Below are 15,797 nucleotides of genomic sequence, written 5' to 3' on the forward strand. Positions count from 1 at the left end.
TTGTTGCTAACCTAAAATCACGGAAGGCCTATGATTAGAGGTCGTGGCTAAAACAAAACTACCTACAGGTTCGCGGACAAGCTTTTGCTAACAAAGTGTGCTAATAAAATGGTTTAACAAATGCATTATGGCTTCTGAAAAATTTGCTATGACTTAGCTTGCTATTGTATGAAGAAGCAATGCCGATTCAGCAAGTACCAAAAGCTCTCTAACTTGTAATAACTGGTTTCCAAACTACGTCCCATTAAAGTCATTGGAGTTTGTGATTCAGCAACGACTCCCACCTAGTAGCAAAAAACAAATCTCGAAGGCTTCGCTTTTGATGACTACAGGCGCCGAAAGCAATCGCATAGTCTCGGAAGACATTGTTTTGGCAAACTATGGCTGTCATCAACGTCCATCGATAAGATTCGATTACCTGTAGTTTTGATTGCGCGCTGCTTTAAAACAGAGGTCTCGGGCCGCGAGCTGAGCAAGCAGTTTATACATCACTATTCATCGCTTTATTCTGTACTCAGAACAAGTATCCCAAATATTGGGCGTTTCGGGGTTTTGAAAATTTTGCCGCTAAAATTGAAAGCGGCGGTACATAAGGCGCACTCAATACAGTCTGCTGCGCATTTAGAAAGTAGCAAAGCACGCACGTGAATAATATCCCGAGTGAAAATCATTGTTACAAAGCAAATTGAAAGGTCGCAAAATAGGCTCCATTTACGGGCTTCCCGTTACAGCGCCCCTGAAACGGTTCGGACAAATTTTGTAGACGCGTAGGGTACAGCTTAAGTAGAACATTCGCACCACAATTTAAGTGACGCGTTACGCATTAATGGAGCTACAAGCGATTACAAGTTACCCTCCTCCCTAGCCATGCTTTTCCTCCTCAACTCGTTCGCCGAGCGATCGGGGCTAAGCTCCGCCTTCATTGACTCTGAGTCACGATGCGACGTCACATCGTCCACTTCCGGTTGTTTGGAGCCCGCCCGCGCGAAACGTCTCCGCTAGCGGCTTGGCCGTCAACCCCAAGCGAGAGCTATGAAGCAGCGTGCGTTGCGAGCATTCTGTCGTAGCGCCGAACGTGTCTGGTATTCCGGTAAGCGTATTTCCAATTGCTAGTAGGTACAGCGGGGCGTGGTACTTGCGGAGACGACGGACGTTTGCGCGCATGCGCGAGTAAGAGCGGCTGCGAGAGAGGAAATGTGGGAACTTTTGACTCTGCCTAAGCACTACGGAGGAGTTTCTTAGCGCGTGTTGCATGCGTTTGTCCCTAGGCGTGCCAGCAAAAGTCGTGGGGCGCGGTAGTGCTGAACTTAGCATCGCAAGTTGGTGGCTGGACGCAATTATATTTATTCAATCATGTTTTTTTTTACTAATCAAAACAACGTGTCAATATTTTGCATTATTGGCGGCCCCTCCAGGACACCAAAGCGGCAACGGGGACATCAAAGCTAGAACCCGGACTGGTCCGTGGGTTGGGGCTCGCCGAGGCCTGAGCGTGCCAGGGGAGTATAAGATTGGCTGTCCGCGATAGCCAATTTTTTATGCGAACACCACCGGCACGCTTCGGCCACCGTGGCCTCAACCCACGGGCCGCCCTGCTTCCAGCTTTGATCCCCCGCTACCGCTTGGGTGCCCTGGAGATCCTGCGCCACCTGCTTTAATATAACCTCAGGTGCTCTCCTGAGGCCTCCATTTGCCGGTTACATGTGCCCTCCTGGAGCAGTGCTTGTAAAAAATAAATGCAATCTATCGTCGCGACTAAAAAAGCGACCCGCGACTTATACAACACCAGTGAGAACCTTGCCCCTTCAGACACAGCGATCACGAAATGGGGCGTCCGTGCCCACTGCCTCACTGCGCGGGCAGCCAGCGGTGGAGCGCAAACAAACTGGACATGCACTCCGCAATGCCGGCACGCCTAGGGGACAAAAGCATACAACACGCGTTAAGAAACCTCATCCCTTGTGCCTAGGCAGACTCACATATTCAAGGAGCAATGGCCCCCAGATTTTCTCTCTCGCACCCGCTCTTACACGCGCCTGCACAGAAACGCCGAGCGCCGTGAAAAACGCCACGCCCCGCTGTACCTACTAGCAATTGCAAAAACGCTTCCGGTAATCACACCCTGGCAGAACGTTTCGACGGAACGGTGAAGGCATAAACTCAAGCTGGTGAAGGAACTTTAGCGTAGACGTACGTGAGCTGCCTGATCGGTCTCCACGGTCCAGCCACCCGTTGGCGCAGAGCTTAACCTGCCAAAGAAAGAGCTAATATTGCTATAACCAAGTGTAAAACATTTTAAACATTTACAAAAACAACGTGTTAACGATTACACTCCTGCGAAAAATTTACACCACCAGCAAAGAAGAATACATTTTGTTACTGCTACTGTGTGTGTAGTTGAGCTCTATGCCACCAGGTGGCTGCACCGTGCAGACCACTCACATTTGCGCTTCTGTTCATCCCCTGAAACGACACGCAAGGGGACACGGCCAGGCCTTGTCCCCTTGCGCTTGCGTTTTCCCTAATACCGGACTCGCGAAACGCTATTGCGTTAGTAATCTTCCGGTGAAAAGTGACGGCTGCAATCGCGCAAATCCTGGCGCCCATCGGATAGCGGCTGTCCAATGCGCTGCAGCCAGTCCGCTCGTCTAATTGCTTGCAGAAGGACACGATATCGCAGCTTGACATATTGCCAGTCGCTACGTTTGCAGTCCACAAGGCAACAAAGTCGAATCATAGCGCTCGCGAAAAGACAGACCAACACTGACTGCTGAGCTCTCGTCAAAGACGGAGCATGTTGTAACACAAGCAGACGACACTTGCTGTGTGCCGGAAGTGCTTAAGTGCACTGAAAAATTGTTCTTGTGCAGTTTCCTTATGTTACTTTCTTTTTATAAAAACAAATTAATTAACATTCCAACTATTACAAACGTCATTTGTTTACCATAAAGTTGGAAAAATTATAGATCACGCGCCCTGGTCAGCCAATAGGATAGCTCGCCCCACTGACGTCATATGGGTGATTTCCGTCATATGGGTAGGGGTGGCTTAAAATTCCGCCGAGCAGTGAGCTGTGATCGGCAGCGATGTGCATTTTTAAAACCTTATAATAAATTGCATGCTTTACGCGGAGCACTTAGATGTGTCAATTAATGATCAGAAGGACCTACTCTAACGACTCAGTACGTTTGTAGAAAATCGTCAAAATCGTTTCAGGGTCCCTTTAAAAACCGAAGTTTTTCACTTCACTTTACGGTTCTGTGAGATCGAGGAATAAATTGCTTTCATTTTGTTTCCATAGACAATGTGGTTAATGTATGGTATAAATGTATAAAAAGAGGCCTATAAGGTAATTATCTTTATTTTTTACACCAAGCACTTAATTAAGATGACTACAGGGCTCCCGTTCGAAGTTTACCAATACATGCAGGCTGCATGAACTAGCATTCGTGCCACTAGTAGAAGACATAATCCAAAATACCGAAGCAGTGCTTGACAATAGCACAGACTACAGCTTTCTCTGGAACATAGGTCAGGTCAGTAAAGCTAATGACCCAGACAACAACGACAACCATCTTGCAGCTTCCCAAAGCTATATCCCTTCAAGGCAACAAAGCCAATCGTGAGTGGAAACGATGAGGCAAGGGAGAAGCTCTCACACAAGCACTTCCGAGATACCGCAAACGCAATCTTTACTGACGCTGCACTCGAAAAAGAACGACTGGCGCTGGCTTGGTGGAGGCCATCGAGCGGAGAGGCTAATTAGGATGTAGATGTACGTTGAATAATGCGACGACCGCTCAGGCCATACTCCTCGCAGTCTGGACATCGCTTTACAACAACGGGGGGCCCGTAACCGACTCCATATGCCGTGGTGGCGTCGTGACTTTGGCGTAGCGCTGCTAAGCCTAAAAGGCGTGGAGTCATATCACGGCCACGGAAGCCGCATTGCGATAAGGGCCGATTTACGCTCGAGCCGCCCATCGCCGCAAGCCGCACCGCACGCTTGCGGTTGCGCGAAAAATTGCACGTATCCAGCACTTGTGCACAAATTACCGTTTACATTGTGCACACAGTGCATACCTTACACATTGTAAACCGAAATTTGGGCACAAGTGTTTGATACGTGCAATCTTTCGCGCGATCGCACGCGAGCGGTGCGGCTGGCGGCGATGGGCGGCTCGAGCGTAAATCGGCCCTAAGGGCTAAGTGCAAAAACGCCCCTGTACCGTGCATTGGGTGAACGTCAAAGTGCCCCAAATGGTAAAATTAAACCGGAATTCTCCGCTACGGCGTGCCCACGGCGTGCCTATAATCATAACGTGGTTTTGGCACCTAAAATCCTAGTCTTTTTCTTTAATCGGCTTCTTTGAAGCCTTGCAAAGTATTGAAGACCCATGCACACATAGTGCTACCGCTAAGCCAAAGCGGCAAAAGAACGACATCAGAGTTATGCCTGTACATGCGGACTTGCAGGACCCCGGGCCCGGGGTGATGAAATGAGTGTGCATGCAAGCTAGCTACATCGATAGGAACCACAAGAATATATTCCACCTGTTATTGAAGGAGTACTGACAAAAAAGTGTAGCCTCATTTTTATTGGTTTATTAGATAGCCGTATGCGCAGTCATTACGCTACGGTGCCTCAACTCCTCCGAGAGTGTCACAAATATTTCATTACGTTACCATTTTAATATGACCAGTTCAAAATACGCGCCAAATGCAGCGCGGCTTCATGCGTGAAGAAGGCGATTCAGCACGTCACCGAAACCTCTTGTAGTGGTCTTGTGGCACAAGAGACCTCTGTTGCGCGCGCGCGCGCGCACGCACACGCACGCACGCACGCACGCACGCACGCACGCACGCACGCACACACACACACACACACACACACACACACACACACACACACACACACACACACACACACACACACACACACACACACACACACACACACACACACACACACACACACTATAATAATAAGAGAAGGTGGGAGGAGACGGGAGTAATAATAAGCGTCCCTCTGCGTTTCCAAAAGAAGCGAAAAGGCCGATTTGGCATCTGTCGGCGACACGGTAACTGTATTGCCGACATTGTACTGGCGAGCTCTTTTGTTGTTTGTCTTACCACGTGACTACCATCCTCACTTTCGGTGACGTTTTGTGTAGCCTATCTAAGTCTGAAGCCGCGCTGCGCTTGCCATGCGTTTTGAACGGGTTGTATGAAATAAGCTGTACTTGTTTGTGACGTTGTCGAGTATTTGAGGCTTTTCACCACAATTATTGAGTCGACAACTACTGCATCTCAGTGGACTCTCGACTTGAGATGACCAGAGAACTGCAGCCACTATATCAAGTATATATATCTCCAACCGAGATAAACTCAAATGCACAAGTGCTAGAAAAGTAGCTTGCAGCGCCGCCGAAGGTACGAGGCGGAAACGGGCAATATCCTTGCGCAGCGGAATGTAGTTCTGGGCGTACGTAGCTGTATTATTAATAACAGGATTGGATTCTTGTTCTTGCCTATAATAGTATATGATACTAGAGTGACCTAGAAATACTGGGAGAGTGTCCAAAGCGCCAGCTTCAGCGTTAGGTTCTTGCGGGGAACTGCCGCGTCGCGCCGCTGCTGTGCCGGACCCGCTAAATTAGAACCCGTCAGGACTAAAGCCCCTCAATCATAGAAACAGAAATCCAACAAGAGGGGACACGGGCAAACATTGGCAACAGGAAGCACGTCACGCCTAAAGCTAATCCCATCCGGTCGTTGACGCGAGCATAGAAAAAAAAAAAGATTGTGAAATGAACTCACAGACGTTTTATTTTTGTTAATCGTTCCCGTTAAAGCTCAAATTTTTTGCGTATAAATGAACTTTTACGTTGCGACTTATTTTTCTTGCGTCACCTAGCAACAAGCTAACGGCACGCCAGGCGCGACAGATATGCATGCGTCATGCGCCAGACAGGCCACCGATGATTGCGCATGCGAAGTTCGCCTGTTCGGCGACCCGTCTCGTTTGGATGTAGCGTGTTTGTTGGGCCCCCGGTGTTTTCTTGGACTACGGCCAGGTGAGAAATTTTGTTTGGCAGTCTGTGAGGCATTTCAGGCAATTTTGGCTTTTACGGCACGGAACCAAGACTTGTGACGCAGTTAGCGAAAAACAGCTCGGCCGTCCTTGCGTAGTTAAGTTGATTTGTCGACTCCTACTGGGAGATGTTTTAGACGGTTTCTGTGAGCCCCAAGATTATTAGAAGTTATTTCGGTAGTCTTTGAGCACGCTCACCGCACTCGGCTTTGTGACGTAGTTGGCGAAAAGCAGCTCTGCCGTGTGACGCAGTTTCGCGTGTACTGAATCTTACCGGGACAAGTTTGGCGCTTTCTCTGACCCACAACATTATTGTAACTAATTTCGTTACTTTTTGGAATACTTTTCAAGCACAGTGGCCGCGCCCGGCGTTGTGACGCAGTTAGCGAAAAACAGCTCGGCCATGTGCCGCAGTTAGTTTCGCGTGAACTGGGACAAGTTCGTGACGCATTCTCTGACCAACAAAACTATTGTAATTAATTTCATTATCCTTTGGGATACTTTTGAGGCAAACTCACCGTGCCTGGGGTTGTGACGCAGTTAGCAAAAAAGCAGGCCGGCCGTGGGGACAGTTTGGCGTGTACTGAATCTTAGTGAGACAAGTTTGTGACGCTTCCTATGGCCCCAGGGAAAACAGAGGGAAGGCGGGAGATGGAAATTCAAGACGATGATCAAAACGAGAACATGGTGAAAGCGGGAGCCGACGTTTCGACAGATAGACTTGTCCCATGAAAAAGACAAGTCCACTTGTCGAAACGTTGGCTCCCGCTTTCACCTTGTTCTCCTTTTGCTCATTTTCTATGGCCCTACAATATATACCTTCTTTCGGTACTCACGGTCTGGTCAGGTCTGGTCTCGCTATGTCCCCTCTATGTTCTTTTTTCAGTGCACCTGAAACTATCGAACATTATTTTCTCTCCTGCCGCCGCTTTATAAGACAAAGAAAACTATAAGTACACTCATTCACCAAACTTGGGCTATCGCTAACCTCACCAACCATTCTTTCTTTTGGTGCGACCTCACTGGGATCCAGCCACAGGGATGCTTTTCTTGCAATTTACAATTTTATTATAGAAACAAAAAGAGTACCTTGCTGACTTTCTAAAATTATCAATATTTTCTATTATTTCATTTACTTACGTTAACTTACTTTATCAAAATTCTTAACAATAGTTTCATCACACGTCTAAATTACAGTTCTAGTCCCACGCTCCACAATTGAAATCTAGTTTGACTTTACTTCTAAGCATACGAAAAACCGCCTGCTTCTTGGCCAATTCCCCATAGTGGGTATGCGCCACTGTCTGGGACACAAGACAAGACAAGACAAGCGCCGAAGCATCTATAGCTCTGGACCGAGAACTTCGTGTTAAAGAAAGGACATGGACCTCTTTCTACCGCGGCGACTCGCAGCCGCCGACCTTGTGACGAGCGAGTGCTTCGATTGCCAGGAAGGCTTCGGCGACGGAGTCTTCCAGAGGCAGCTGTTGATCCTCTGCGCCGTCACCATCTTCCTGATGAACGGACACTCCATACTGCTTCCCCTGATCTCGCGCGACGTGGACCATTGGTGCAAGAGACCGGCCGCCTACAACGTCTCGGCGGACGCCTGGAAGAACTATGCCATACCTGTGGGCGCCGATGGACGCCACAGTCGTTGCTCCGTATTCGAGAATCTCGGAGACTCGCCGAACGACACTGACGCGGTGGTAGAGTGCTACGAGTGGGACTACGACCAAGCGCAAGCCTCGACATCAGTCATTAGCGTCTGGAACATGGTTTGCCGAAGACGCCCCCTGCTCGCCGCCACAATGGCGGTGCAGCACGCGGGTTCCGGCGCATTCTTGCTGCTATCGGGTGCCGCGGCAGACCTATTCGGCAGGATGCCTGTTCAACTGGTAGCCGCGACGGCTACGATTGCGTCGACAGTAGCTGCTTGCCTGGACACGAACTACGCGCTTTACACCTTGGTGCAGTTTTTTGTATCCGGTAGCGCGGCTGTCAGCTCCGCCGTGACCCTGCTCGTCTGCTTCGAGGTTACCATACACGAACACAGGCCGTTGTACCTCATCTTCGCTGCGACAGCGAGCTTCGTGCTGGGCGACCTGTGGTTTGTGATCAATAGGAGCCTGCAGATCAGCTGGGTCCTGAAACAAGCCGCGTTTCTCTCGCCGACACTGCTTCTGCTCGCTACGTTCGCGGTCGCGCAAGAATCGCCGCGCTGGCTCATCGCCAAGGGCAGCCTGGAAGAGGCCGGGGCCGTGATGCTGATTGCGTCCGAAATGAACAACTTTCCCTTCGCCGGCACAGCCTGCCTGCTCGACAAACTGAAGAGGGATCACTGGAAGCATCGGTACGGCACCGCCTCCTCCACCGTTAAAGAAGGCCCGTTGCTCGACGCCGCGTCGGTCCGGCGGCGAGCGTTGATAATGTTCGCCGTCCTGTTCTCCCTCATGTTCGCCGTCTTCACAGACGTGATATCAATGATGGTGCGAAGCGACGACAGCGAGGGCAGCAGTGGTTGGTTCATGGGCGTCGCGTTCGCTGGCGGCCTGCTAAGTTACGCGGCAATGCACACTGCGGTCACCCGCTTTGCGATGGTGAAGGTGCTCCGCGTGGCCTCGATGGTGGCCGGCCTCGCCCACTGTCTACTCACTTTCGTCGTCAGCTTCCTTCCCGCGGCCACCGTTTTACTGGCGCTCTCGCGCGGCATCCTTGTCGTAGCTATCGTCATCAGCGTCGCGTACGTCATGGAGATAGTCCCCACGGCCGTGCGCGGTGTGGCCCTGTGCTGGGCGCTCGCTAGCGGCCACATCGGCGCCCTCTGCGTCAGTGCAACGCTGGTGCTGCAGCAACTCGGCCGCGAGGACGTAGCGTTCGCCACGGCGGCGCTCCTGCTCTTGATGTCATTGTTTGGACATCCGACCTGCCCGCTCCTTCTGCAGTCGAGTGCACGGTCACTAATGCCGCAACTAGGCGACATCCCTCGATCTCCAGCAAGGCCTCCGTAGACCACATGAAGAAGACGCTGGAACAGGGCGGGATGGGTTCCAAGTCGACCACTGGGAGCAGGAGAAGCCTGTCGGAGGTCCGAAAACGTTAAATAAACATGTCTTACTTCCAAAAAGTTTGTCGTTCTGCATATGTTACGTAGAGACCTGCATGCTGAACTTGGCTGGCTGGCCAAAGCTTTCTCCCAAAGCTCCTTGGTGTGATAAGGGTTCGGAGGAGTTAGTCGTGCCTGTCTGCATTCTCCTACTATATGCCTAATAGACTCTGTTTCTCTGCAGACGCGGCATTTCGGAGAGGATTGTGTATGGGCTATCAGATAATTTCCAGCCGGATGTGGGAATGCATTGACTTGTAGAGCTCGGAGGAATGTTTCCTGGTTTCTAGTTATTTACTTGTGTGGGGGAGGGTAAGTTCTGCTGGTTAGCTTGTAATGTTGTGCGAAATCTTGGTGCGAGACGGGATTGTTCATGCGCTCGGATTCGGATTCTTCAGCGTCGGCTCGGCGCGTTAAATCTTAAGCCACGCGGTTGGCGATTTTGTTGCCAGGAATGCCGTGATGATCGTGAGTGGTGTAGTTGGCGGCTTTTGACTAATGATTCTGAGCGTCTTGGTATGAATTCTGCCACGTCTGGGACACGCTTGTTGATAGTTGGTCTCTATGATTTCAAACTTTCTTTGGGAGATAGCGAGGACTATGACCGTTTCTTCCTCGCATGGAGGGGATTGTTTCAGGGGAATGAAATGCTGCTCCGATGTTCTTTGTTTACGATTACAACGGCTGTTGTGGCTGCTCGTATGGGGTAAAACGGCGCGCATTCATGTAGTTTGTAGAGTGTTGACTTCCGTGTTGCTTGTGTATGACCCAGGCCTCCCTTCGCAGGGCGTGGTGTGCTGGGTAAATGTTGCAAGTTTGGGGAGGTGCGGTGATGTTGCTCCGGATGGCATGGGGCAAGCTTACAGTCTGAGGTGACGAGGGGGGAAGATAGCAAAATTTGCCCTCATCTCAAGTCTTTTCAGGGGTATACAAACTTCTCAGGAACTTAGATGACAGCGCAATCGAGATAGTCACGGCCAAAATAAATGAGGTATGGAAAAGTGGACAGGTCCCGATAGAATGGCGTACCGCAAAAGTGGTACTCATACCCAAACCAGGAAAACCCCCACATATAAATAATCTGCGGCCTATATCCCTTACATCATACATCGCCAAGGTTGCGGAGCACGCGATACATAACAGGATAACCGAACATATTGAAAACAAGGAGCTCTTTAGACACAACCTAATTGGCTTTAGACAGGCGTTGTCCACACAGGACGCTACGCTTTTGCTTAAGAAAGCAATCTTTGATAACCCTACTCGCGACGTGAGAGGGATCCTCGCACTGGACCTCTCCAAGGCCTTCGACAGGGTCACGCATAAACACATACTGACGGAGATTTCGTCTCTCAACCTGGGCCAGCGGTTTCATGATTACACCAGATCTTTCCTCGCGGATCGCAAGGCACACCTCCGATTAGGCATGGTCACAGGAGGACCCTACGATCTAGGCATCTGCGGCACCCCGCAGGGCTCGGTCCTGTCCCCACTCTTATTTAATATAGCCATGCACAAGCTCTCCACTCGCCTCGCTGCAATCCCAAACGTTGGTCACGCCATTTATGCGGATGATATCACGATCTGGGCACCGGGCGGATCGCTAGCCATGCTCGAACACTCGTTACAGAGCGCGTTGGAGGCTACTGAAGACTTTCTTTCAAACACGGGCCTTGAACTCTCCCCCGCTAAATCAGAGCTATTGTTATACCGCCAGTCCAGACAGGGGGTCAGAAACCTTGCGCCTCTGGAAACTCTGCCGATAGAAATTCGAGCTAAAAATGGGCATCCTATACCGAGGATGGACTCGGTGAAAATTCTAGGTCTCCTCATTAATGCCAAGGGCTGTAACTCGACGGCCCTCAACAGGCTCACTGGACAGGCTAGTAATGTCCTAAGACTTGTAGCCCGCGTCTCAAATCGAAGAGGCGGTCTCAAAGAGGACAATTTGCTCAGAGCCTATCAAGCATTCTTCCTGAGTCATGTTATCTACATCGCACCGTACCTTAATTGGGGTAAAGCGGAAAAGGCCAAGCTCGACTCCCTAATCAGAACCGGCCTCAAGCGCGTGCTCGGCCTTCCGCAGTCCACAAGCACTGAGAAGCTGCTGGAGCTAGGACTCCATAACACCATCGATGAGCTAATAGAAGCTCACACAGCGGGTCAAATAATGAGACTTTCATCCACTAAGCCAGGGATCAAGATCTTAGAAGAAGCGGGAATCCAACCAAGACATGAACCGGCTACCAAAGTTAGCTTGATCCGGGAAACCAGAAATCGCATCATGGTTGAGCCCGTTCCGCGAAACATCCACCCAGTGCATAACGAGGGTAGGAGATTGGCGAGAGCCAAGTCCATCCTTAAAAAGATAAATCAGAAGAAACTAGATGCCCTCTTTGTCGATGCTGCCAGATATGACAGTGGGGATAAGTTCGCTGTCTCGGTGGTAGACGCGGCAGGCAACCTGGTCAATGCAGCCTCTGTTTATACGAAGTTTGCCCATGTGGCGGAGGAAGCGGCGATCGCTCTGGCTTTTCACAGCTCAAAAGTTCCCGCTATCATCTTCTCGGACTCGCGCACGGCGGTTAGATCCTTCTCGTCCGCTATCGTATCGGAACAGGCGAACAGTATTTTGCTTAAAGCACTTCAAAAGACTAGGGCGAGCAGCGAAACATACCACATCTCGTGGTTCCCAGCCCATCTAGATAGCTCAGTTAACCCGCTTGGATGTAATCCTAACGAGCAGGCCCACCGGAGAGCGCGTGATTTCACGTACCGCGCTGTCGTGGGTAGCCAGGCTCGTAACGAGGTCAACATCCACAAAGATCCATTATGTACTTTCCATGAAATTGTTTCCCATTATCGACTGGGCAGGAGGACATTTCCACCCCCTCACCCTAAATTGAACAAACCTCAGGCTAGCACACTCAGACTTCTGCAAACCCGTTCGTATCCCTCTCCTCGGTCTCTTAACAGGATAGATCCTGCCCACTCACAGTCGTGCCCCAAATGTGGTCATGACTCATGCTCTTTTGAACACATGCTCTGGCTGTGCCCAGCCCTTAACGCCTCTCCACCCATCACGAAAGAACAATGGCAGGAATCGCTCAAGAGCAGCAATCTCCACATGCAACTCCAGGCTGTCCAGAGGGCCCACGACATTGCGGCGGAGCTTCATCTCCCGGTCCCATCGTGGGTGGCGCCACCGACTTGATCTTCGGGAGCCTTCGGTTTTAGCTCCCCAAGATCTCAGTCCCTCAGGACTCAAATAAAGTTCTTGTCATGTCATGTCATAAATAGTTATTTGAGTAACGAGGACTTGCCTTTAGACGAAACACGCCGAGTAGCAACAAACTTGCAGCATCAAATAATAACTAACAACATATTTCTGGATCACAGTGACTTCTTCAGCGATTTAGCTGTTGCCAATTTCAGCTCCTTTAAGAACTTCATAAACTTGCTCGAAGGAAGTATACCTGTTGCATCCTTTTATTATCACAACACTTGCAATGGAAAATATGGTGACCTACGTGCAATACATTTTCGCAAACAGAAGTAACTTTCTGTAAAACTTGACGCAACATTCGTAAAACCGTAAAACGGGCCCAAATTCGTAAATATTACTAAATATTCCGGGGTGTTGGCAGGTATTTTTTTTACAAGAGTCCCCAAAAACTCGTAAGCTCAAAAAAACAAACAAAAAAACAAAAACAAAGGCGAAGCACGAACTTTACAAATCTTTAAGGCTTACTGCAAGAAAATCGCACTTTGTCTAAATTGGTCATAAATCAGTAGTAGGTAAATTAGTCATAAATCGGTCATGTTACTGGCGCCCTATAATTGAAAACTATTCCAATCAGTTTTCATTCTAATCTCTTGACGTCAAATTAACGTAAACTCCCATGCAAACATCGTGTGGTGACCCACATTGTTGTTTGAACCACCCAATCAAACGCTCTACTCGTTTATAGGAGTTCGCCTTTGTTTGATTACAAAACGAATACCATTGCCTACTTATACAGGTCTTATCAAATTGGCTGACAAGATGCGAGGAGCACGTAGAAGTGGAGAAGGTTTCAGTGTGGCCGAGTCAGCACAGTGAAATTACATAACAGCGAAAGTACATAAGTGCCGGCGTATGGGATTGGCCCACTTCCCCTTGCTTAATTTGCAGTGGCTGGGCGAAAATCGCGGTGTCGTGAAACGGAAGGTCAAAAATGTCTAGAAAACAGATCCTCAGCGAAGAAGAGTTGGTAGAGTAGTGTCTTATACTTGCCGAAAGAGCTCTACAGCGTTATATTGCCACGTAAAAATGTTTATTATACGCAAAAAAGTCCGTACTCCTCGGCAGCTACGAGTAGCCAGTATCAGTGCGATCGGTCGGCAGACGTCTTCTATCCCTTTCGAAACGGGCAGTCTCCAGATATACCGAAAAAAAGTTCAGCTTTGTTTGACACATAATAACATTTTGAAAGCGTCATGTGAATTTCACATGGCAATCTTTCGCTGTTTTGCGACATCGCTTGACAGTAAGGCGAAGTGGGCGCAGCTCGAAAACTTTTGACCATTAGGGGAGGGCTAAGGGCGAAAAAGGTGTGGAATGAGAGATAATATTTTTTTGTTCGATCTGATGAGGCGTGATCAGTGTCCAAACGCCACATCAGATTTACAATTTTCGGGACTTTGAGTGAGAGAAAGGTGGAGTGGGGTAGTCCGAAAACTTTTTAAAGAATTGCGAAGCGCTAATTTCAGAAATAGAATAGAAGCAGTTTGGAATAGCTTTACTTTTTTTTTCGTTATAACGCTCCATAAGCAATTTTGGCAAATCCAGTGGGCTGGCAATTGTACAATATTTCAACCTCGACTGGAACCCCCATCAGCGGCTGTCTTTGGCACGTAGCTTCGTAGACAAGGCTAGCGACGACGCAAGAAGACATCTGGTAGCGGCGAATGTCCAATCTGCCATTAACGACTTCAAGAAAGCCCCGAGATTGCCACTTAATACAATTGCCACATATTTGAAAATAATAATATGGACATGATATAGGCCGATAAAGAATGAGGATGTGTTGCACTTCCGAAAGCTTTATTCGGAACAAAAGCAATAGCAGCAATTAAAAAACACTTCAAGCCTGGTAATTTTGACCCAAAACAACAAGAAAAGAGAGCACTGAAGTTAACCAAGGACCTGAGTCTGGAAACCCTGAGCAAGCTGGTAGGCAAGTGGAAAAGTGGAAAGGCAGATAGGTGCGGGAATGCCTTACCGCCTCTCCATCCTTACCCACCTTACCCCCCTCTCCCCGTTAGAAGAACCCTACCTATATATACTGTGCCGAGGAAAGCATATGTCACCTTGAAAAAGACAAGTCCACTTGTCGAAACGTTGGCTCCCGCTTTCACCTTGTTCTCGTTTTGCTCATCGTCTTGAATTTCCATCTCCCGCGTTCCCCTTGTTTTTCATGGCGCTTCTATAGCTATGAATCCACATAAACTTTCCCACCTTGCCGTCATTCACATGATATCGTGTTATGGATTCAACAATTAGAAATTAGCAATGTATATAGATGTGCGCAAAATAATATTGCTTTTTGCGTTTAGAAAAAAGAAAAGTTTGGAGGACGCTTAAGCTTAACCTTTAAGAGTGGAACGCAACAGCATTCAAAGACCCCTCACTGCTTCTCACACTTCCCGGCAAATGGAACGTAATTAACCGCAATGTTTTCCTTGAAACGCTGGCGGCGAACGCTATGCACGAAGGCGAGCTATCTGGGGCGCACCGCTCCTACTAAGACAGACCTCAAACGGCAGCTGGAAAACGGGTTTGTGTTTGAGTTTCCGCGTAACAGAATTATGTTTTCTCGCATATGCACGTTTACATTTTGACGCTATCATGTCTGGAGATTGTGTGTAATTCGTACTTTGCGAATTTTCTAACGAATTTTACTCTGAGAAATTCAATTAGTTCAGCAACGCCTATGCGCCACGCGGAGGGCCTGTGTGGATCGAGATGCGTGGTTCTGGATGATTTTTTTCATAAGGACAACGTCGCCGCCGCTGAAGTCGATACCAACGATGGATTTTCTGCTACACGGGGCCCTTAACGCTATCACGTTAAAATAGGACTTTCTCGTAATTAAGGTCGATGAAGGGAGATAACTGGTAAATAAAACCACGAAAACGCGGAAGCATCAAGCACGAAGATTAGGTTAATCCATGTACTAATTGCCATTCCTATGCTAGTCAATAAATCGCAGCGCGAAAGTTCCTCCTAGTAATTTTAGTAGGAAAATCTGTGGTGGCGACCATTGCGACGGTGCTTCACTCGATCATCTCACAGGTCCTCCTTTCGACGCGCTGCCATGTCACCGCTTGTCCTCAGAAAAGCGAAACGCATTGTACAGAAGCTGAAAGGTACAGCCAGGAAGTGTAGTTCGTTTTACTGTATCAAATTTAAATAGTCAAACGTTTAGTATCGAACAGCTAAATCTAGAGGGCCTTCATAAACAGCCCTACGGGCTTCGTGTATATGTAGGTTTCGTAGCCATGTCCAAGATGCCTGTTAATGGAGTTGACCACCAGCCTCCCGTTTGTGTGACA

The 15,797-nt window shown here is 48.9% G+C and overlaps 1 long non-coding RNA gene across 1 annotated transcript in view; it reads left to right on the top strand.

Annotated features, from left to right (window-relative positions):
* Positions 1-5,835: 5,835 nt before the first annotated feature.
* Positions 5,836-15,797, top strand: part of LOC129387545 (uncharacterized) — a 165,049-nt gene continuing 155,087 nt past the window's right edge. Inside the window, exon 1 of the long non-coding RNA XR_011892544.1 lies at positions 5,836-6,077. This is a non-coding gene — a long non-coding RNA (uncharacterized lncRNA). The remainder of the gene's footprint in view (positions 6,078-15,797) is intronic.

Source organism: Dermacentor andersoni, chromosome 2 (assembly GCF_023375885.2).
Source record: "Dermacentor andersoni chromosome 2, qqDerAnde1_hic_scaffold, whole genome shotgun sequence".
NCBI lineage: Eukaryota > Metazoa > Arthropoda > Arachnida > Ixodida > Ixodidae > Dermacentor > Dermacentor andersoni.